We start from the raw sequence: 19160 nt of genomic DNA, 5'->3' as shown, positions 1-19160 counted from the left end.
ACTTACTTCGGGAAAAACTATTGTTCTCACCAATGTTCTCCATGTGCCGGATATTAGGCGAAATTTAATTTCAATTCCTTTGCTTAATAAAGTAGGAATGAAGTTGGCTTTTGAAAGTGATAAGGCAATTATCACTAAAAACAATGTATTTGTGGGAAAGGGATATCTTAGTGAGGGATTGTTTGTACTTAGTATTTCCAATGTTGTAATTGAAAAGGCTAGTACCTCTTCTCGCTTACTTTGTTGTTTCGTCTAATTCTTTTGATTTGTGGCATGGTAGGTTAGGTCATAGTAGTGTAAAATATATCACCAAACTATGCAAGTTAGGGATGATCACCGAAAAGGTGGAATCTCCCAAGGACAAGTGTAAAACTTGTGTGGAGGCTAAGTTAACCAAAATGCCTCACAAGACTATGGATAGAAAGAGTGATCTCTTGGAATTGATCCATAGTGACTTATGTGACTATAAGTCATATGAGTCAAGGGGAGGAAACAATTATGTTATCACCTTCATAGATGATTATTCTAGATATACCATGATTTATTTGCTCAAATCAAAGGATGAGGCCGGAAAGGCATTTATATCTTACAAAACGGAAGTTGAAAATCAACTTGGCAAGAAGATTAAAAGACTTAGAACCGATAGAGGGACTGAGTATTTTAATCTTGATAAGTTTTGTGAGGAAAATGGAATTATCCATGAAACGACCGCTCCTTACCAACCGGAATCAAATGGGGTAGCGGAAAGGAAAAATAGATCTCTTAAAGAGATGATGAACTCCATGTTGTTGAGTTCTAATGTACCACTTGATATGTGGGGGGAAGCCATGTTGACTTCATGTTATCTATTAAATAGAATCCCATATAACAAGACCGGTATGGTTCCATTTGAAAAATGGTTTGGTAGAAAACCAAGTATAAAACATTTACGTGTTTGGGGCTGTTTGGCAAAGGTGTTATTACCGGATTCCAAGAAAAGGAAACTAGGTCCCAAAACATGTGATTGTGTGTTCTTGGGGTATGCAATAAATAGCACGGCATACCGATTCATGGTAATTAAATCCATGGATGATGTTATTGAACCAAATAGCATCATAGAATCAAGGGACGTTGAGTTCTTTGAAAGAATTTTCCCCTTTAACTCCGCCTTACCTATAAGTAAGGAGAGCCAATTGATCAATGGGGAGTTGGATCCAATTGAAGAGAATATCAATCAATTGGGTATTAGTGATGGAAATCAATCAAGAACAAGCAAACGACTCAAAAGACCCAAATATAACGATGATGAGTGGCTTGTTTACTTGGTAGATAAGGATCCTCTTAATTATAAAGAGGCTATCACATCACTAGATGCCATCTTTTGGAAGGAGGCAACCAAGAGTGAACTTGATTCAATCTTGGCGAATAATACTTGGGAATTGGTAGATTTACCAATTGGCTCTAAAACTTTGGAGACCAAGTGGATATTTCGAAAGAAGTTAAAAAGTGATGGGTCCCTTGATCGTTTCAAAGCTAGACTTGTTGTCAAGGGATTTAGGCAAAAACAAAACATCGATTATTTTGACACATTTGCCCCTGTGTCAAGAATTGCCTCAATAAGAGTTATGTTGGCAATTGCGTCAATACATAACTTGGTCATCCATCAAATGGATGTAAAAATTGCTTTTCTAAATGGTGATTTAGAAGAGGAAATTTACATAAAACAACCAGAAGGTTGTATTGTAAAAGGACAAGAGCAAAAAGTTTGCAAGCTTCGAAAATCCTTATATGGATTGAAGCAAGCGCCTAAGCAATGGCATGAAAAATTAGACAAGGCTCTAATTTCAAATGGTTTTATCATCAACAATGCCGAAAGGTGCTTATATAGCAAGTTTCACGGTGGTAAAGGCGTATTTATTCTATTATACGTAGATGATATGTTGATAATGGGGACAAGCTTGGCAATAGTGAATCAAACTAAGCATATTTTGATGTCTAATTTTGACACAAAAGACTTAGGGGAAGCTGATATGATTCTTGGGATCAAGATCATCAAACAAGGGAATTGTATTTCACTATCTCAAGCTCGTTATGTGGAAAACATACTTACAAAGTATGGCTACCATGAACTTTCAGCAGTCAAAACACCTTTTGAGGTGGGATGTCATTTGAAAAGGAACTTGGGTGAACCAGTGAACCAGAAAAGGTATGCACAATTCATTGGTTCAGTTTCATATCTTATGAATTGTACACGTCCGGATATTGCTCTTGCGGTAGGAAAGTTGAGTCAACATACTCAAAATCCAAGTAAAGAGCATTGGAGTGCAATTGATAGATTACTAAGGTACCTAAAAGGTACTATAGACTATAGTTTACACTATAGTGGTAAACCAACAGTTTTAGAAGGTTATTGCGATGCTAATTGGATTTCGGATACAAACGAATCCTTAGCCACTAGTGGGTATGTGTTTACACTAGCAGGTGGTGCAATCTCTTGGAAGTCCACAAAGCAATCATGTGGAACAGGTTCTACCATGGAAGCTGAATTCATAGCTTTAGAGAAGGCAGGAACAGAAGCCGAATGGCTTAGAAGTTTAATGGCGGATATACCATTGTGGGAAAAACCGACGCCATCGGTATCACTACATTGTGATAACCAAGCGGCTATTCACTTAGCCAAGAATAAGGTGTACAATGGTAAAAGGAGGCATATACGCCTTAGACACAATCTTGTGCGACAGTACATAGATGAAGGAATGATAGCTATCGATTATGTGAAGTCAGAAAGGAATCAAGCTGACATGTTCACAAAGGCTATGTCTGTCAAAAACTTGTGTATTGCATCTACAGGAATGGGGTTAATGCCTTATCCTCGGGTCACATGATGGATACCCTACCTATGTGAAGAGGCTAAATACCTGAATTAGGTTCAAGGGGTACAAACGAAGTCATGGGAAGACCGGTTCAGTACTACCATTTATAATTATTCCATTCTAGGGTGTAGATGAAGGTAATAGTACTACCACAAGGGTAAGGTTGAGCGAAGCTCTTAATTAGTCTAATCCCAAGGAATGTGGGGGTGTGTTAGTTGTGGTGCACATCAGAGACTAACCTAAGTGGGTGTAGGTGGTTTGGCCGCCACTAATGAGAACTTATAGGCGAGTGCTCTAAACATTCATGAATCCAAGATAAGGGACATGGCCGGTTCAAAAGTCCAATGTGTAGTGTAAAAGGTAGCTCCAAAAGTCGACCTTTAGGACATGGATGATGGGGCGGTCAGCTACACTAATGAGGAAAGGTTCAAGGAGTCTGACTCTACCCGTACTTTGTAGCGCGACTCATTAGACCTAGTGTAGGTTCAAGTCCGAAAGACACCTACAACGATGTGTCCTTTAGTGTCTAATAAAGTCACAACACGAGTCATTTTTTGCATTTTTGAAACTTGTGGGGGATTGTTAGGTTTTTTATTAAAATCTATATTATCTATATATTAAGTTTCAAAATTAGTTTTTGCATTTCTTTTATTTAATTGTTTTGTTTGTGTGTGGGACCCTTGAGGTAAGGGTGGTAATGAGGCACCATGAGGTAAGGATGGTAATGAGGCGCCATGAGTTAAGGAGGCCCTTCATGACCTTGGTTAAAGGAGGCCCTTCATGGCTTTGGTTATGAGGCTCTTCATGACATTGGTCATGGGTCTTAAAGGTCTTGATCATGGTGATGAGGTGGACTAACTTGAATAGTGGAATTACTCAAATTCTAACTCTTGACCTTTATTTCTCATTTCAACTTCATGACCATTCATGGCCATTACCATGAGTGGGGGTTAAGGTCTTTGAATGGGTTAAAGCCTATTCATTCCAAAGAAGTGAATATGAGAGTTACTTCCCCAAGTAGTGGGGATGTTAGGTCAAGGGGGTTTATTCACATTAGTGGAGGAGGGACAAACCATTGATTCTCCATTAGTGGAGAATTGATTCTCCCCTTGTGGGGAGGTGTGGTTTGGGCCTATATAAACCCAACCCTTCCTTGCATATTGTGTGCTATTGTGACTCTCCTCACTCACATTATTTGTTTTTACAAAGTTCATTTCTTTCTTGAGTTGTCTAAGTGTTGTGCTCTAGCTTTTGGCTCCTTTAAGGGACTAGAAGAACTACCTCCATCTTCTAGTTGGAGGTTGCTTTATCTTGGAGGTGGTGGTGCGAAGAACCCTTGGTAGTAGGGTGCATCATTTAACTTAAAGACAGCATCAAGGTGTGACTCAACCTCATCAATCAGTGGTTCGTTCGGTTGCTACTTCAAGCTCTTCAAATTTGCTAAAGATCTTCATCTCTCAATTGTATTGCAATTTCACTTTTATATGTTTGAAGAATTTGTAATACAATTACCCCAACAGACTTATTCACCCCTCCTAGAATGACTTTCAAAAATGTTAGCATATAATGAGATGAACATGTTAAATATTCTCAAGTATAATGTTTTATTTAGATTTTGGTTGAGTCAATGAGTAAACAATAGGTATTACTATAGAAAAAAGGAGATATAATTGAGAAACATATAACATCATTGGATTTATTTTGATCCTCCTATCAACAATGAATGTATGAAAGTGTAAATATCATACGTTCTTTTTTTCTTTTTTAAAGTTTTAACTCAAGTGAAAAGCTGCCAGTGAAAGATAAACTAGGGTACGTGGTTGTTTACTTGTATTTGAACTTGAAGAATAAGTTAGAGTGGATTTAAAAATTTGACAATGGTTTAATATTTTTCAATTAAGTTTATCCCCTATTATGGTGCTAATGGACTTTTAGATGTTAATTAGTAGAAATACAGACTTTTACCCTTGTATGTAAAGAGGTAGATCTGGCAATGTGGTAACTTGTTCAGCTCTATCTTCAATCCTCAAATCACATCTTTGATGGTGTTACTGTCGGCTTTCTCCTGTAAAGTGACACGTTTGTTATTATTATTATTATTATTTTTTTTTTATAAATTCCTTAGCTATAATTTTTTATAACTTCAAATTATCCTTAACTGCTATGGTTTTTTAAGTTAATCCCAAACTGCACTCACTTACCTTAATAGTTAAAATCCTAACGGTCAATCCTAGAGTGGGCGAAGGTCTTCCTTCATCCATCTTATTAATAATCCAATAATACTGATTCCAAATAAAACCCCCTATTAGTAAACCATTGCGATTATAAGGTCGATTGCGGTTACTGGAAGGAATAAGGGAAGGGACTTAAAGGCTTGCAGCAGCCAATTAGCTATTAATGGAATCACGGTGGTGTTAACAGCTAGAGATAAAAGGTCTCAATAGAAGATTAGATCTTTCATCAAAACCCACTTTGGAAGCTTGAGATATTGTTAATGTTAACATTAAATTTCTAGAAGTTACCACCGTCTTTGTCTTTATATATGTTGAGAGTTGGTCCGTACATCATATGATGAAAGATCAGTAACATATATCTGCCCACAAATAACACAGGGATTAGTGGAACGATAGCAAAGGCTGATGCTTTAAGGGCCGCTAGAACTGTAGATGGCAAGGTTATATGACTTTGATCTTGGTTGTTCGTCAAGAGAGGGATCTGAAGTCTCTTGCTTGAAGAATATGATAGATTTGGCTATAATTAGTTTTGAATTACTTTTACTAATACTGAAGATGACACCCAATTGGAAGGAAATGCTAGCTGATTCATACTTACAAGTTACTTCCAAGAATTTCTGAAGACTAATTTTTACAGTCTCAAAAGGATTAGGGAGATGCTATTGTTAAGTGATCGATGACAGTCTCACTGAAGAGAGATTGGATAAACTGTTGAATGAGTTTCTGAAGGATTTCAAGAAAGGGGTCATGCATTAAACGAAAGTCTGGCCTGCAAATATGTCTGCAGCTAATGTAGTCTCAAAGGCAGCTTTCAATGATTACACAAGGAAATTTTTCCTAGCATTGCCAAGCACTAACTCGATCCGTCTGTTATAGTTCCTGACTTACCAGACTGGAATGTTGAGCGTTGAAGAAAACTCAGTAAGTGTTGGGAGGTATGTTTGGAAGAAGATGGGAATTACTTTGCCCACGACCTTCTAAGGGTACCTTTTTTTTAGGTACTTTTACGTTGAGGGGTATTTTAACCTTTGAGGGTGTCTGGGGTACATAAAGTTGATGATTGGGAGGTTATTACCAATTTTTTCAGGTAAGAAGAGGAATGTGCCATTATCATATTAAGAGATCTAAGTGTCATTAGTCAACTAAGTTGGAGGTAATTGTCATTATGCGTTTTTATACGATTCTTCAAATTCATAGTTCTTCAACCAATGCAAAGCTGTTCTTGTTCTAGTGGTTTGAACCAACACCTTTTAGTGAAGAGATCGTGGGTTCGACTTTAGCTCTTTAGCTGAGGCATACTAACCCCGGCTTAATAAAGCCCCTTTGTAAAAGAAAAAGAAGAAGAATCTTTTTTGTTTTGAAAATTGTATTTCTTTAACAATCGGCCTAATTTTTTTCTTAGACGTAATTTGTGAAAATCATAGAGATCGCCTCATTTCTATCTCTCTTTCTATCTCTTTAACTTAAATGATCCACTAGGGAGAGAACCTCTTGTTCTCTTCCTTAATGGCAAAGGATAAGGTCAACATGATGACTAGGGTTGTCAACAAAACCCGTTGACTCAACCCTGATCGAAGCCCATCCTGAGCCTGACCTGGTTTCAGCTCAAATTTTTCAAACCGACAGGGTGAGCTCGTTTTACAAAATAATGAACCCTGACAAGGTCAGATCAAGTAATGTTAGTTAAGTTTAACTATAGTTATAGTCAAAATTTATTTAATGTCAAAAATATATATCAATGTAACCTCGTTTAGTTGATAAAGCACACATCTTGCAACAAAGAGGTCATAGGTTCATTTCTACTTGACGGCAATAGTATCATCCATTTTATTTTCAACTAAAAATTAATGTTAGCGTTAGGGTTAATCAGGACAGACAAAGTCGGGTTACAGTTGTGGATTTGAAAACCCTGATAGGGTTGAATTTGGTTTAGTTTCAAGCTCTAGGGTAAGATTAGGATTCAAAGTTGGCCTGGCTCAATTGACCCTTTGACACTGCTAATGATAACAATGGTCAAAATTACATTATGCGCCAAGAGGCCAAAAGTATATACAAAGATATAAAATCGCATTTGAATGCTTAATTACCTCTACCATTGATACTTAAAAAAGCATTCACAATATTTATAATATTAAAAATAATAAGATTGTGAAAATGACTAAAGTACTCTCATCAAGGTGCAAATACAAATAAACAAATAAATCATGAAATAAAACTTAAGGTCATCCACTTGGCTGTGGGTAAATGTCATAAAATGATTGAAAAATCCAAAAAGTTTCTAACACTTACCGAATATCGGCCACCTCAATTTTCTTTTGCAATTATAGATTTTGCGAATCTACAGCCTGCACCCAAGTAACAGGTAGATATAACTGACGTGCTGCTTAATATAGACAAGAAAAAGCCACAAAAGTTAATAATAAAAAATTCATACATACAACAAGGTTTTCATGAAATAATTTCAAACGGTTTTTACTGATTTTTCTGAAGAATCACTTAGTTTTAAAGTACCTAAAGTTTACAAGAAGAATTACACAGACAAAATTTGAAAAATGAAACATGGTATTCACATGATGCTTTAAAATATTATTCTCAAAATCATACTCTTAAAAAACAAAGTTTCCTTTTTATTTAGAAAAAAGAAAAGAACCGCAATGTTTGAAATGATTCCTGCACATCTTGAGAATGAGTAATTTAATCAATTGACAACTGAAACAGAAGTACTAAACCAGCAACAGATTTTAGAATATAAAGCCAAAATAAATAGTAAAGCTTCATTTCATTAACACAGTTAAATACAAGAGATACTAATAAGATTATAGAGAAAAATCAGATGAATTGGGGAATTTAAAGATGGCATTACTTCCACTGACCTTCTAGAGACCAAGCCCATTGGATCTAGCTACTATACAACTCTGAAAGGATAAATGTCATGGACAAAAATAGATCCCGCTCTCCTGTGGATGTAAGAATTTCTCTTTTTTCTTTCAAGGGAACTGAACAAATTAAATACTTCACCAAGATAACTTCAATTGAAAACATTCAATCAAAAGACTCCCCAGAAAAGAAAAGGATACTGAAGTTGTGAAAGATAGTTGAAGTGCGAACCAGATGGGAGTGAATGATGATGATGAACTTTATATCAGTGGAGAACAGCTCTCAGATAATTTTCAAAAGCATTGGATACTTTTGTCAAGCACGTGAACTTCATGTGGTTAATAACACAGAAGATTGAGCCAAAAAAATAATAAAATAAAGGATTTTAGTTTTCCTTCAGTGATAATTACAGAGAATGTTTTGGGCTTCAACTTTTTAAAACGATGAATATGTTTTGTTATTGTAAATAATTCAAAATTTTCATATCATATTTTTTATTTTGTAAAAATAATTTATTCATTGAGATTTAAAGACATAAAAAGGGATAAATTCATGGAAACCCAAGGTTTAGATACAAACATACAAAAGCAAGGGGAAGAACTCAACTAGACTGTCATAGATACATCAAAGAGAGTCACCTAAGCTAAGGTATGGCCTCTTCCAGTAAAACCCTAGAAATAATATTGTAATTACAACAACAACCAATGAGTTCATGGATTACGAAACTGGAAAAAAGGGTGTGTGAATTAGACTTGGGATGGTTAGAGGATTTTGCTCCCTATATATACATTCTTATATCACACATTTAAGAGTGGCTTATCAATAAGCATTAATAAATAGAATACAAGCGAGTCTCCCTTCTAAATTTGCGGTGGAGAGTAGGTTTCCTCCTAAATATGTGGTAAAGTATCCAAATATTGTTAAGACTATAGAGTTACAATAAACCTAAATAATACAAGGTTTTTCTAATATTTTGAGAAAATATAAAAGTGAAAAAAGTAATGTCATGACCCCAGTTTTGACAGGTTTGGTGGGGCTCACATTACAGGCATTCAACTAGGGTGCGTGTCAGTTCCTCTTTTTATCAACCTGTTTATAACCACTAAAACAAAAATACTAAACTAAACATTTCCAAAGACGAAAGTAAACAACCGTTTGACAGTTTGACTTATAAACACATGTATAGCTAAGAAAAACACGTTATGAAAATACTCTGAAGCGGCTATACTTTATAGCATATGAATGCATTTATACATAAATGTAAATGACTCACTTAACACCCCCTCGCAATCATTGAAGTCATGATGGAATGCTAATGAACTTCAAATGAAATTTCAAAAATAAAAAATGCACACCTCATAGTGAAAAAATCCATACAAAAATCCAAAGCAACACTGGCCCTCTGCATTATTCCATTGAAACTTTTATAATGTGGTGGCCGACACTTAATCCTCTCTATTCTAGGCTGATATGCTTTATAGCATATGAATATGCCTCTTTAAATAAATGTAAATCACTGACTTAATTTGCGTTGCAATCATTAAAGGCATCACGGATTGCTAATGAACTTCAAATGGAATTTCAAAGCTGATACAGGTTTCCAATGAATTAATCCATATTTTAGCTTAAAAATAATTAAATAAATAAGATTCTTTTTAAAAGAGGATTCAAGCATGAAAGTGTATCCAACTACATTGGATTCTAGTGTGAATTAGTATTGCATAGATACATTTTAGGGGTCAATTTTCTAATAAATCACCTAACCAAAGTTGAAACTCTCTCAAAACTTCCACAGCCTCCTTAGAGATAAGAGACATGCATGGGATCCAAGAGAAAAACGAAAAAGAGACTTTCCTAGTGAGGTAGTGATTTAGCATCACCATAACAATAAACCCCTCACTTTATTGATAGGACATTTTGATCCCTCTTTCAGTGTCTTTTTCAGAAAATAAAGAGATAGCTCATAATGAAGAAACTCATACAAATCCAAAACAAAAATGGTCCTACGTACTCTCCTTTATGAATGCATGTTTATTATTCAGTTCAACTTTTATCATGTGGCCGACAATTCCAGATCACTCAATTTCAACGTTGGACCAAGTCCTCCGCATCCCTGTTATGTTACTTCTACATTAGACACGTAATGTTTCACTATAAGGAAGAAAAACATAATTATAGTCTACTCAACTGTTCTTGTTCCACTCTCAACTTTTCTTAATTTCTATAAGAGATTGTAAATAGTTACAAGAAAAACCTACTTTAATTGGACAATTTGAAATTAAAATGCCCTTATACAGAAAAACGAATGCCCAAGGCTAATATGAAAATTTAAAAAATTTTAGGTTAACGCGACCTTGGCCGTTTGCAATAAATTTCTCGTGTGCACCATCCATATGAATTTCAAATTTAAATTCATTTGACGTGTCCTTATCACAAATGAACCCTCAAAATAAATGTCAAGAAAATTGGTCATAACCCAACAAACAATCTCCCACTTGAAAACAATTTTTAACTGTTCACAACTCAAAGATCAATTCCACTCAGGTGACCGATTTGACCATTAATGAAGAGTGTTCACCGTTGAGTAAAAACTCAACTTCTCTCTACTAACCACCCTTTTTTTTTTTTTTGATGATAAAGATAATAATATATATATAAACTTAGATATGTTGGTTATAGCCCGTATGAGACATGGTCTCCGTACATCTGAGTCCTATAAGTTCATCTGATAAGCTAAATAACCAGGTTCTTGCTGCATCCTGTTTTAAATTACATACTTCTAATTTGGTTGTGATTGGTGAAATCCTTGCCAAAATAGGGGAAAAAGTGGGGGATAGCTGATATGTTTTGCCAACTGTTGTGAGGATGTCCCCTCCTAGGTAATCACACCATATATATTTGGGCTGCATGTCCTGTTCTCGTGCTTCCTGTAATACTTCCCAAATAGCTTGTAGCAAGTGCTGCATCATTTGTCCTGAAGCTTCCTGTCCCTTTCGTACATCTTGAATTCTCCCTTCCCATAGCAATCCGACTTGCCAGCTGTCTCGATTCAGTTCATCAGATATCCCTGCACCCGGTAGCAGTGGTAAGTTTCTAAAATTGTTATGTAAGGTTCTTGCTACCCTTAATTTTATCAATTTTAAGTTTTTCAGGACTGACCATTTGAAATGATGTCTTTGCCGAAGATATTTTGTTTTTAAATGAAATGCTGAATTCTTTGCAAGATGAATTGCACTTTGGCTATCACTCCATAATTTTGCTTTACTCTTACCCTCTTCTCGGATCTTCCATAAACCTTTGAAGCCAAATAACCTCTTCTCTTGCCTTAGTAATTGCTATATATTATGCCTCTGTGGTTAAAAGTGCAATCATTTTGTGTGGTTTGAAACCCAATTAACTAGGATTCCTCCTATAGTAAAAACATACCAAAACCACTAGGAGACACATTTTTTTCTTACAGACAAAATGTGTAGCCAAATTAATTTTGGCCGTTGCAAAAAATTGATGGCCGACAGACTAAATTCACCATGAAGTGGTCGAGAATAATGTCGTCGAGAACTTCTCCCTAAGGATTATGAGCGCTATAAGTTTTAACATTTTAACCTACGGCAACCCTGCTTTCTAGAGGGAATTATATACGACTATGGCTCTGCTCTCTTGGGGCAGCATGTATTCAATGACAGTATAAAGTAATGTCGTCGGCTAAAAAATAGGTAACCATGCATTTTTGCCTAAGGTCTAGTATGTCCATAGGCATTATAGAAATTTTATTTTTTTGGAAATTTTGTCATAGCTTGTACTTTGATTGCATGTTGCATACCTGCTTTGAAAATTCATAACATTTAACTGGAACAAAACAGATGAAAATATAAACAATGTACTAACGCTTTCACATTCAAAAGTCTAAAAGTCACCAATTCATTCACAAAGTTTGTAAGTCTCCTTACATTGTTCAAATGATAGATAACACAAAAAATTTAAAATCAACAAATCTCTTTTGTTGTCAAACTGTTTATGTCCGACCAAATCTTCAACGTCGAAGTTGCAAAAGTGGTCTTCATCACCTTCTTTATCTCCATGTTCTCGAGCCGACGCATCTGAAAATTTTATGAGGAAAGAAAAGATGAGTATATATGAAACTCCACATAATAGGAGCACTAAACATGTGAATGTTAGAGTTTATAGAATAAGATTGATGTGATCTTACCAGACAAGCAACTAGACCGACATGGTCAGACCACGATTGAACAAGGTCGTGCCGTGCACATAAACCATAGGCTCTAGTAGAGCTGCAATTGACCTTCCCTGGAACTCCAGAAAGGAATCTTGGTCAAACAGGAAAGGTGGAGTTAGTCATTAAGACCAATAAGGACTTCATTTCTACTCAATACAAAAACGATCAAGATTAAACGATCAACAAGCATTTTGTGCAATTGATTGTACAAGCAAGGTAATATCCAAACACCTATATAAACCTATCATATTGGTAGTATCAGATTTGCACATTAAAATCTATTGTTTACTACCCAGAGCTCAACAACCTAGTTGATTCTTCTAAAGCTGTGATCACTCATTGACTTGATTGTTAGAGGTGGTCCTCGGCTACAATGACCAAGCACATTGTTTTGTAGGTTACTTTGCTTGTTGGGCAATTAGGTTTTTGGAGCAACAATTTTTGTGTTGTTTGTGGGAAATCAATCGAGAAGCCATGGTGACATTGAGATTTGGACTTGAAGAAGGAAGCCAGCTCAATGACCACAAGAACCAGACTACTCAGCAAGTGAACTTGCAATTGGCCACATTGCAAGAGTGGACTGATTCCGCTCTCGATCTACCCCCAAGACCATCCAATTAGTATGTAACAATGGATAAATTTGATAGTTTGCAAAGACAGATTCTAGAGCTACAAGAATTGATGAGGACCAGGATTCAACAGCACAGTGTACCACAAGGCCCAAACCTTACATCACCGAGCCTTGAGTACTCATTGGGTGGAAGGCAAGAGAATAGAGAATCACAACTCCAAGATGACCGGCGACCTCCAACCGACCAGTCTCCCAACTTCTTCAAAGAAGTTAGGGTGGACAAATGGATAAGGCAGGTGATCCAGCTCATGAGCACGTGTGGGAGTGTACGTACAAGATGTGAACCCTCCCCTCAATGGAGCAAGGGATGACCTTCGAGGTAGTGAAAGAACTATAGCGAGAGATGGCCAACCACCTATTCGATCACCGAGAGGGGATGGGCAATCATGAGGTGCATGGTAGGAAAATTGCTTATGTGGTCCACTGATTCGAAGAACTAGATGAAAATTAAAGAGGCTCAAGGACACTATAAAGGAGGACATGTATTCTGTGTTCAATCTTGATCCATTTGTCCTGTCAATTTTGGAGGCTGACATGCCCAAGGGCTTCAAATGCCTGACCTTCACAGTGTTGCACAATACTTAGGATTCAAGACAACACATTATGCATTTCAAGTCAATCATGTCCTCTTATAAGATAAGCGAGGTAATGTTGTGTTGTACCTTCCTAGCTTCATTGAACTGCCCTACATCTCAGTGGTTCTTGGGCCTAAAGGATGGGTTGATCTCCAATTTCGACCAACTCGGCCGAGTTTTCATATCACGATTCTAAAGTGGGATAAACACTAAGAAAATGGAAGATATTCTCTTCTCAATAAAGTTGGGACATTAGTGACTTAGAGACTTTGCATCTAAATTCAACAAGGCAACCATCCAAATCGAAAACTTAGATGAGAAGATAGAATTCCATGCCATGTACCAAAGTATCACACACTGTCGCTTGCTAAAAAACCTTATGTATGATATGCTCAAGACATACTGAGATTTGCTAGACCGTTGCCATAAGCAAACGACGACTTTGGAAGCTATTGAATCTAGACAAGAAAAGTAGGAGCTCCCAAGTATATCAAGATGAAGTTCCTGACAGAGAATGGTATTGGAGAATGCATTTCCAACTTGAGAGCTTCTTGGCAGTGCTATGTGAATTACATGAAAAAGAGGGCCATCACAAGTTTCTCTATGATGGTGGAAGTAAGGGATGATCGGGATGAAGAAGCAATGCAGGGGGCAGAACCGATGGAGAAACTTGAGAAAATCCAGCTAATTTTTGAAGATCCAAATCAAGGCATGATGATTGGTGCCAAACAAGAAGCAGATTTCAATACCAAATTGACAAAGTTCTTGTAGGACAATTTTGACATCTTTGCATGGTCGGCCAAAGACATGCCCAGCATAGATAAAACAACAAGTGGAGGATGTGCACCGATTACATTGACCTAAACTAGGCTTGTCCTAAATACTTCTACCCCCTTCCAGGATAGACCTTTGATAGATGAAACTATCCGCCACAAGATGCTCAATTTAATGGTGGCATATTCTAGGTACATCCAGATTCTAAATCCCCCTAACAATGAGAAGTATACAACATTCATGATTGATCAAGATTGCTACTACTATAAGGTAATGCCCTTTGGGCTAAAGAATGCCAAGGTGACCTACCAAAGAGTAATCAATATGATCTTCATCAACTAGATAGGAAAGAATATGGAGCTTTATGTGGATGACATGTTGGTGAAGAGTGTTGCCAAGAAGAAGCACATTGCAGACCTGACAGAGATATTGGATGTGCTCAAAACCTATCGGATGAGGTTGAACCAAGAGAAGTGCACATTTGGGGCCTCTTTGGGTAAATTCCTAGATTTCATTGTGTCTCAGAGAGGGATAAAAGCCAATCTAGAGAAGATCAAGGCCACCCAGGAGATGCAACCCCCAAGAACCATCACGAATATCTAGTGCCTAATTGCTCAAGTAGCAGCTTTAAACAGATTTAAAGCTCAATCAGGTGAGAAGTGTTTGCCCTTCTTTAAAGCTTTGAAATGTCTACCAGGTCAAAAGGAAGAAGTTTGGAATGAAGAGTGCCTAAAAGCTTTTGACAAACTAAAGGTTAGGTTGGTGAGTCCTCTATTTCTCATCTGACCAACAAACAAGAAGGAGTTGCTGCTCTACCTTACCACTTCACCTATTGCCATTAGTGTTGTGCTCGTTCAAGAAGAGGGTACCATAGAGAACCTTGTTTATTATGTAAGTCATGTATTGATTAATGCAGTCGAAAGCTCTAGCCCTCGACATGGCACCCCGAGGTCGATAAGCAAGCTCTAGCCCTAGTGATGGTAGTCGAAAGCTCTTACCATACTTCCCGTGTTATCCTATAGTTGTGATAACCAACTTTCCATTAAAAAAGATTTTTGCACCGAATAGACTTGGTCAGACGACTATTCACCTAGGCAATTGAGCTTAGCGAGCACCAAATCAAGTTTCAACCCCAGGCAGCCATCAAATAGTTAGCCCTAGTAGATTTTATCGTTGAAACTCAATATCCTTAGGACGAATAGGACGAGACGAGACCATCCCAGAGCAAATCCAAAGGTGGGTTCTAGCTGCAGATGACTTTAGCAATGCACAAGGCAGTGAAGCAGGCTTAGTCCTTCAAAGTCCAAGAGGGTTTGTAATCAAGTATGTCCTTCGATTTAAATTCAAGGCCTCCAACAATGAAGCTGAATGTGAAGCACTACATGTCGGACTTTGACTTGCTGCAGCACTCAGTGTTCGAGATCTGGAGGTCAGAAGCAATTCACAGCTAGTCGTGAACCAAGTGAACCAGGCATATGAAGCGAAGGAGATGAGGATGGCCAAATATCTAACTAAGGTAAAGCAGCACAAGCATCACTTCACAAACCTGTTGGTACAATAAGTACTTAGAGTAGCAAAATGACCAGGCAGAGGCATTATTTGGCCTGGCCATAGAGGAGTTAACTCAAGAACCTTAGCACCTATGAAGTCAAGTAGATGCAAATAGAAGTTAATCACGGCTAGACAGAGTTGATCATTTGTTTTCTAGAGAACAACCAACTCACTGAGGATAAGAAAGAAGCCCAAATTATTTAGTAGCATGCAACTTCGTACACAATCAGAGGTGGTTTACTCTATAAGAAATTGGTCACCAGACCATTACTCTGGTGTGTGGGACCTACTGAACCAAAAAAGAATCTCAAGGAGATACATGAAGGAATGTGCGGAGCACACATTGGGGCTAGGGCACTAGACAAAGCCCTGAGGAAGGGGTATTTTTGGCCGACCATGCAAGAAGATGCCAAGGCCTATGTCTAGAAGTGTGATAAATGCCTAGTGCACACTATAGTGTTTCACAAGGCCACTGACCTCTATATTGTGTCCCACATGTTTTGCAATGTGGGGATAGATCTAGTGGCAAGCTGCCAAAGGCCTTGAGGGGAGAGAATACTTGTTGGCTGCTATTCACTACTTTACAGAGTGGGTTGAATGAGAACCCTTAGCAACAATCACTACTACCCAAATGGAACACTTTATTACATACTACATTATTTATAGGCATGGAGTGCCCAAAATTATAGTGACCGACCACAACACACAATTTGAAAGCCCGACATTCGAGATATTTCGTAAAGATCAGGATATAGAGCATTGTATGTCTTCGGAGCCTATCCCTAGAGTAACTGACAATTTAACTTACCAATTGCACAATGATTTATGAGTCGAAGAAAATTAAGGCTCAATCAAGTGAAAGAGAGATGGGTCGGTGACTAACCAAGTGTGTTGTGGTCATACCGAACTCCACGGATGACCACCGGTGAAACTCCCTTCTTCCTTTCTTATGGAGCAGAAGCACGAATCCCAATTGAAGTATAGGTTGGTTTGCTTAGAGAGGTAGAATTTGAGGAGGAGGCCAACACAGAAGGTCTTAGAGCTAGTATAAATCTCATTGATGAGGTCAGAGACAAGGCACAATATTGCCTAGAGGAATACCAGAGGCGCATACTACAATGCCAAAGTGGAGATGAAGCAATACCTCCCCGGAGACTTGGTCCTGTGCCCAACAGCAACACTTGATCCAACCAATCAAGGAAAGTTACCACCATACTGAGAGGGTCCCTACATAGTGATCCAACAAGTTTGAATAAGTGGTGCTTACCACATGCCCGACCCAGAGTTTAGATAGGAAATTTCTCCATCTTGGAACTCTAACAACCTCAGAAAGTACTATCAGTAAACTAGTTCTTTTTGGTTCTCTTATCAATCTCTCAAATTCCAGTCTAATTTCTACATGTTTCTTTGCCATAGTTTTATATTTCACTTAGCTACTATGTTTTTTATTTTCTTTAATTAGTTTGTTGCAGCCCTCATAGGATAAGATATTTTTGAAATTTCTACTTTAACTAATAGACTTGATATACTACAAGAAGCAATCAGATAATATTTTCCTTGCTTCAAATCTGTCCAATTCAACTTGTAATACTTTTCTTAGGATTAAATTCTGTTTCTTACATATTTATCTTTAGCTCCTGCATCTTTTCATATTTGCTTCTATTTTGTATTTGTCCCCTGTAGAAGTTCCACGCTTGCAAATCCTTTCTCTTGAAATCCTACTTCCAGGAAGATTCCCAATTTGCATTACTTAGAACAAACAAACATAAATTGGCCTTCTTTACAAGTCTAATTCTTTTATGTTGCTTTGTTCCATCACCAATTTATCTTTATTAGTTCTTAATAACTCCTTTATCCATTTAGAGAGGAAAGAAAAGAGAAGGGTGGTGATAGGATTCTTTATTAGATCTCTGATGGTGACTTGCAGTGCATCTTTGTACCTAAGGTCTAGGGCGATGCTTGGGCATGTCCCCTTTTATCTCGATGGTGTTTGAACCCTGCATGGTCTGGGGATGTGAGATTTTGGGTATTTTGTCTGTTGTGTTTTTGTCACCTAATAATGTTTGTGCTCACCATTGCTTCAATTTGATGGTTTCTTGGATATGGGAGGGTCTATTTGGATGGTTGATCCGCCAGTTTTCATAATTGAGATCCCAGTGGTGTTGATGATACAAATCAGTAAGTTGTATGCCATCAGAGCCAGACTGCAAAACTCATATGTTTATGCCTCAACTAAGAGGATATTCACAGGGGTGTACCAACCTTGGAAGGTTGAGGTGACGACGGATGTGATTGCTACCACTAGTTTTGTTGGCATCAAATTTAGCAATTCTTGGCCTTCATTTGTGGAGTAGTCACCCCGTAGAATTAGGAGCATTGGTGTTGAACTGTTCGACAAATATGTTAGGGTGATGAGTAGTTGAAACCTAGTTTTTGAATCTTCAAATAATAATAGATTTTGTGACTTCAAATGTCTGTTTGGGCATATCTTGGGCTACTGAATCTCCCTTTTGAGTTTGATGGAGGAACTTGTGGGTGATTTGATGGGGACTATTTTTTGGGCTCCACTGACTACCCCAGTGACATCTACATTTTACAATGTAGCTATTAGAGAGTTTTCTCATAAGTTAATGTGGGTGTTTTGGGTTGTCGAATGGCTTTGTGCTATTGTTTCTTACCGTACACCCTTTCTTGCCCTGTGGTTTCGCTGATCTCCTTGAGGTTGACGAAGTTATAGTTGATGTTGCACATTGTACGATTGCTTTTGTCTTCCTCTGTGGTTGTCCTATTGCTTAGAGTAAGTTTGTACCTTTCATGGATGTTCCGGTAGTTGAGGTATACTGTTTTGACTATACCATGCATAAAAATAAAAAAATAAAATAGAGAAATAGTATATAGAATCAAATTATTTATAGAATAATCGAAGAAATCAAGAAAGAGCGAATATAAAATTAAATCAAATAAAATAGAGAAAGAGTATGTTGTTCCATTGGCCTAAAATGAAGGTGTTGTCATTGTTGGCAACTTAAGTGGGCTTTGATATGGTACAGCAAAACACAAAAAGGTTCCGAGAGAAAGAATCCAATTCAAATAAAGAAAACTCAAGAATCTCGTTTTTGAGGGTCTTTGTCCAGTTTTGATCAACCTCTTCATCGGATGGTCATCCAGTGTCCGATTGAGCCGATTTTTGGAGGAGAGCTTCACGACTTCTTGAGCTTCAAATCCAACGGTGGGATTGTTCATTGGAGATCTCTAGGTTAGTCCGATTTGTACGTCAAAACACTCATTGTTTAAGTCAGATAGGAACTCTGAGTTTGATTCAAACTCTGAGTTTAATTAATCTATAAAAGGAGAGCAAACTCCAGCAGAAAAGGAAGGACGTTTTGAGGAGCTTGGGAAGAGCGTGAAGGTCGAACCAGAAGACGTTGGTTG

The 19160-nt window shown here is 37.5% G+C and overlaps 1 protein-coding gene across 1 annotated transcript in view; it reads right to left on the bottom strand.

Annotated features, from left to right (window-relative positions):
- LOC149022377 (putative disease resistance protein At1g50180) overlaps nucleotides 1-8244 on the bottom strand; it is a 42994-nt gene extending 34750 nt beyond the window's left edge. The window contains exons 1-2 of the mRNA XM_089150502.1: nucleotides 7960-8244; nucleotides 7376-7431 (exon numbers count right to left, since the gene is read on the bottom strand). The gene's annotated coding sequence lies outside the window, so the exon portion shown is untranslated. The remainder of the gene's footprint in view (nucleotides 1-7375; nucleotides 7432-7959) is intronic.
- Nucleotides 8245-19160: the final 10916 nt, after the last annotated feature.

Source organism: Hakea prostrata, chromosome 3, assembly GCF_041222555.1.
Source record: "Hakea prostrata isolate BN-2017 chromosome 3, UWA_Hpros_2, whole genome shotgun sequence".
In the NCBI taxonomy this organism is placed as follows: domain Eukaryota; kingdom Viridiplantae; phylum Streptophyta; class Magnoliopsida; order Proteales; family Proteaceae; genus Hakea; species Hakea prostrata.
Note: the sequence above shows the minus strand (reverse complement) of the source record. Positions and strands in the feature narration are given on the sequence as shown.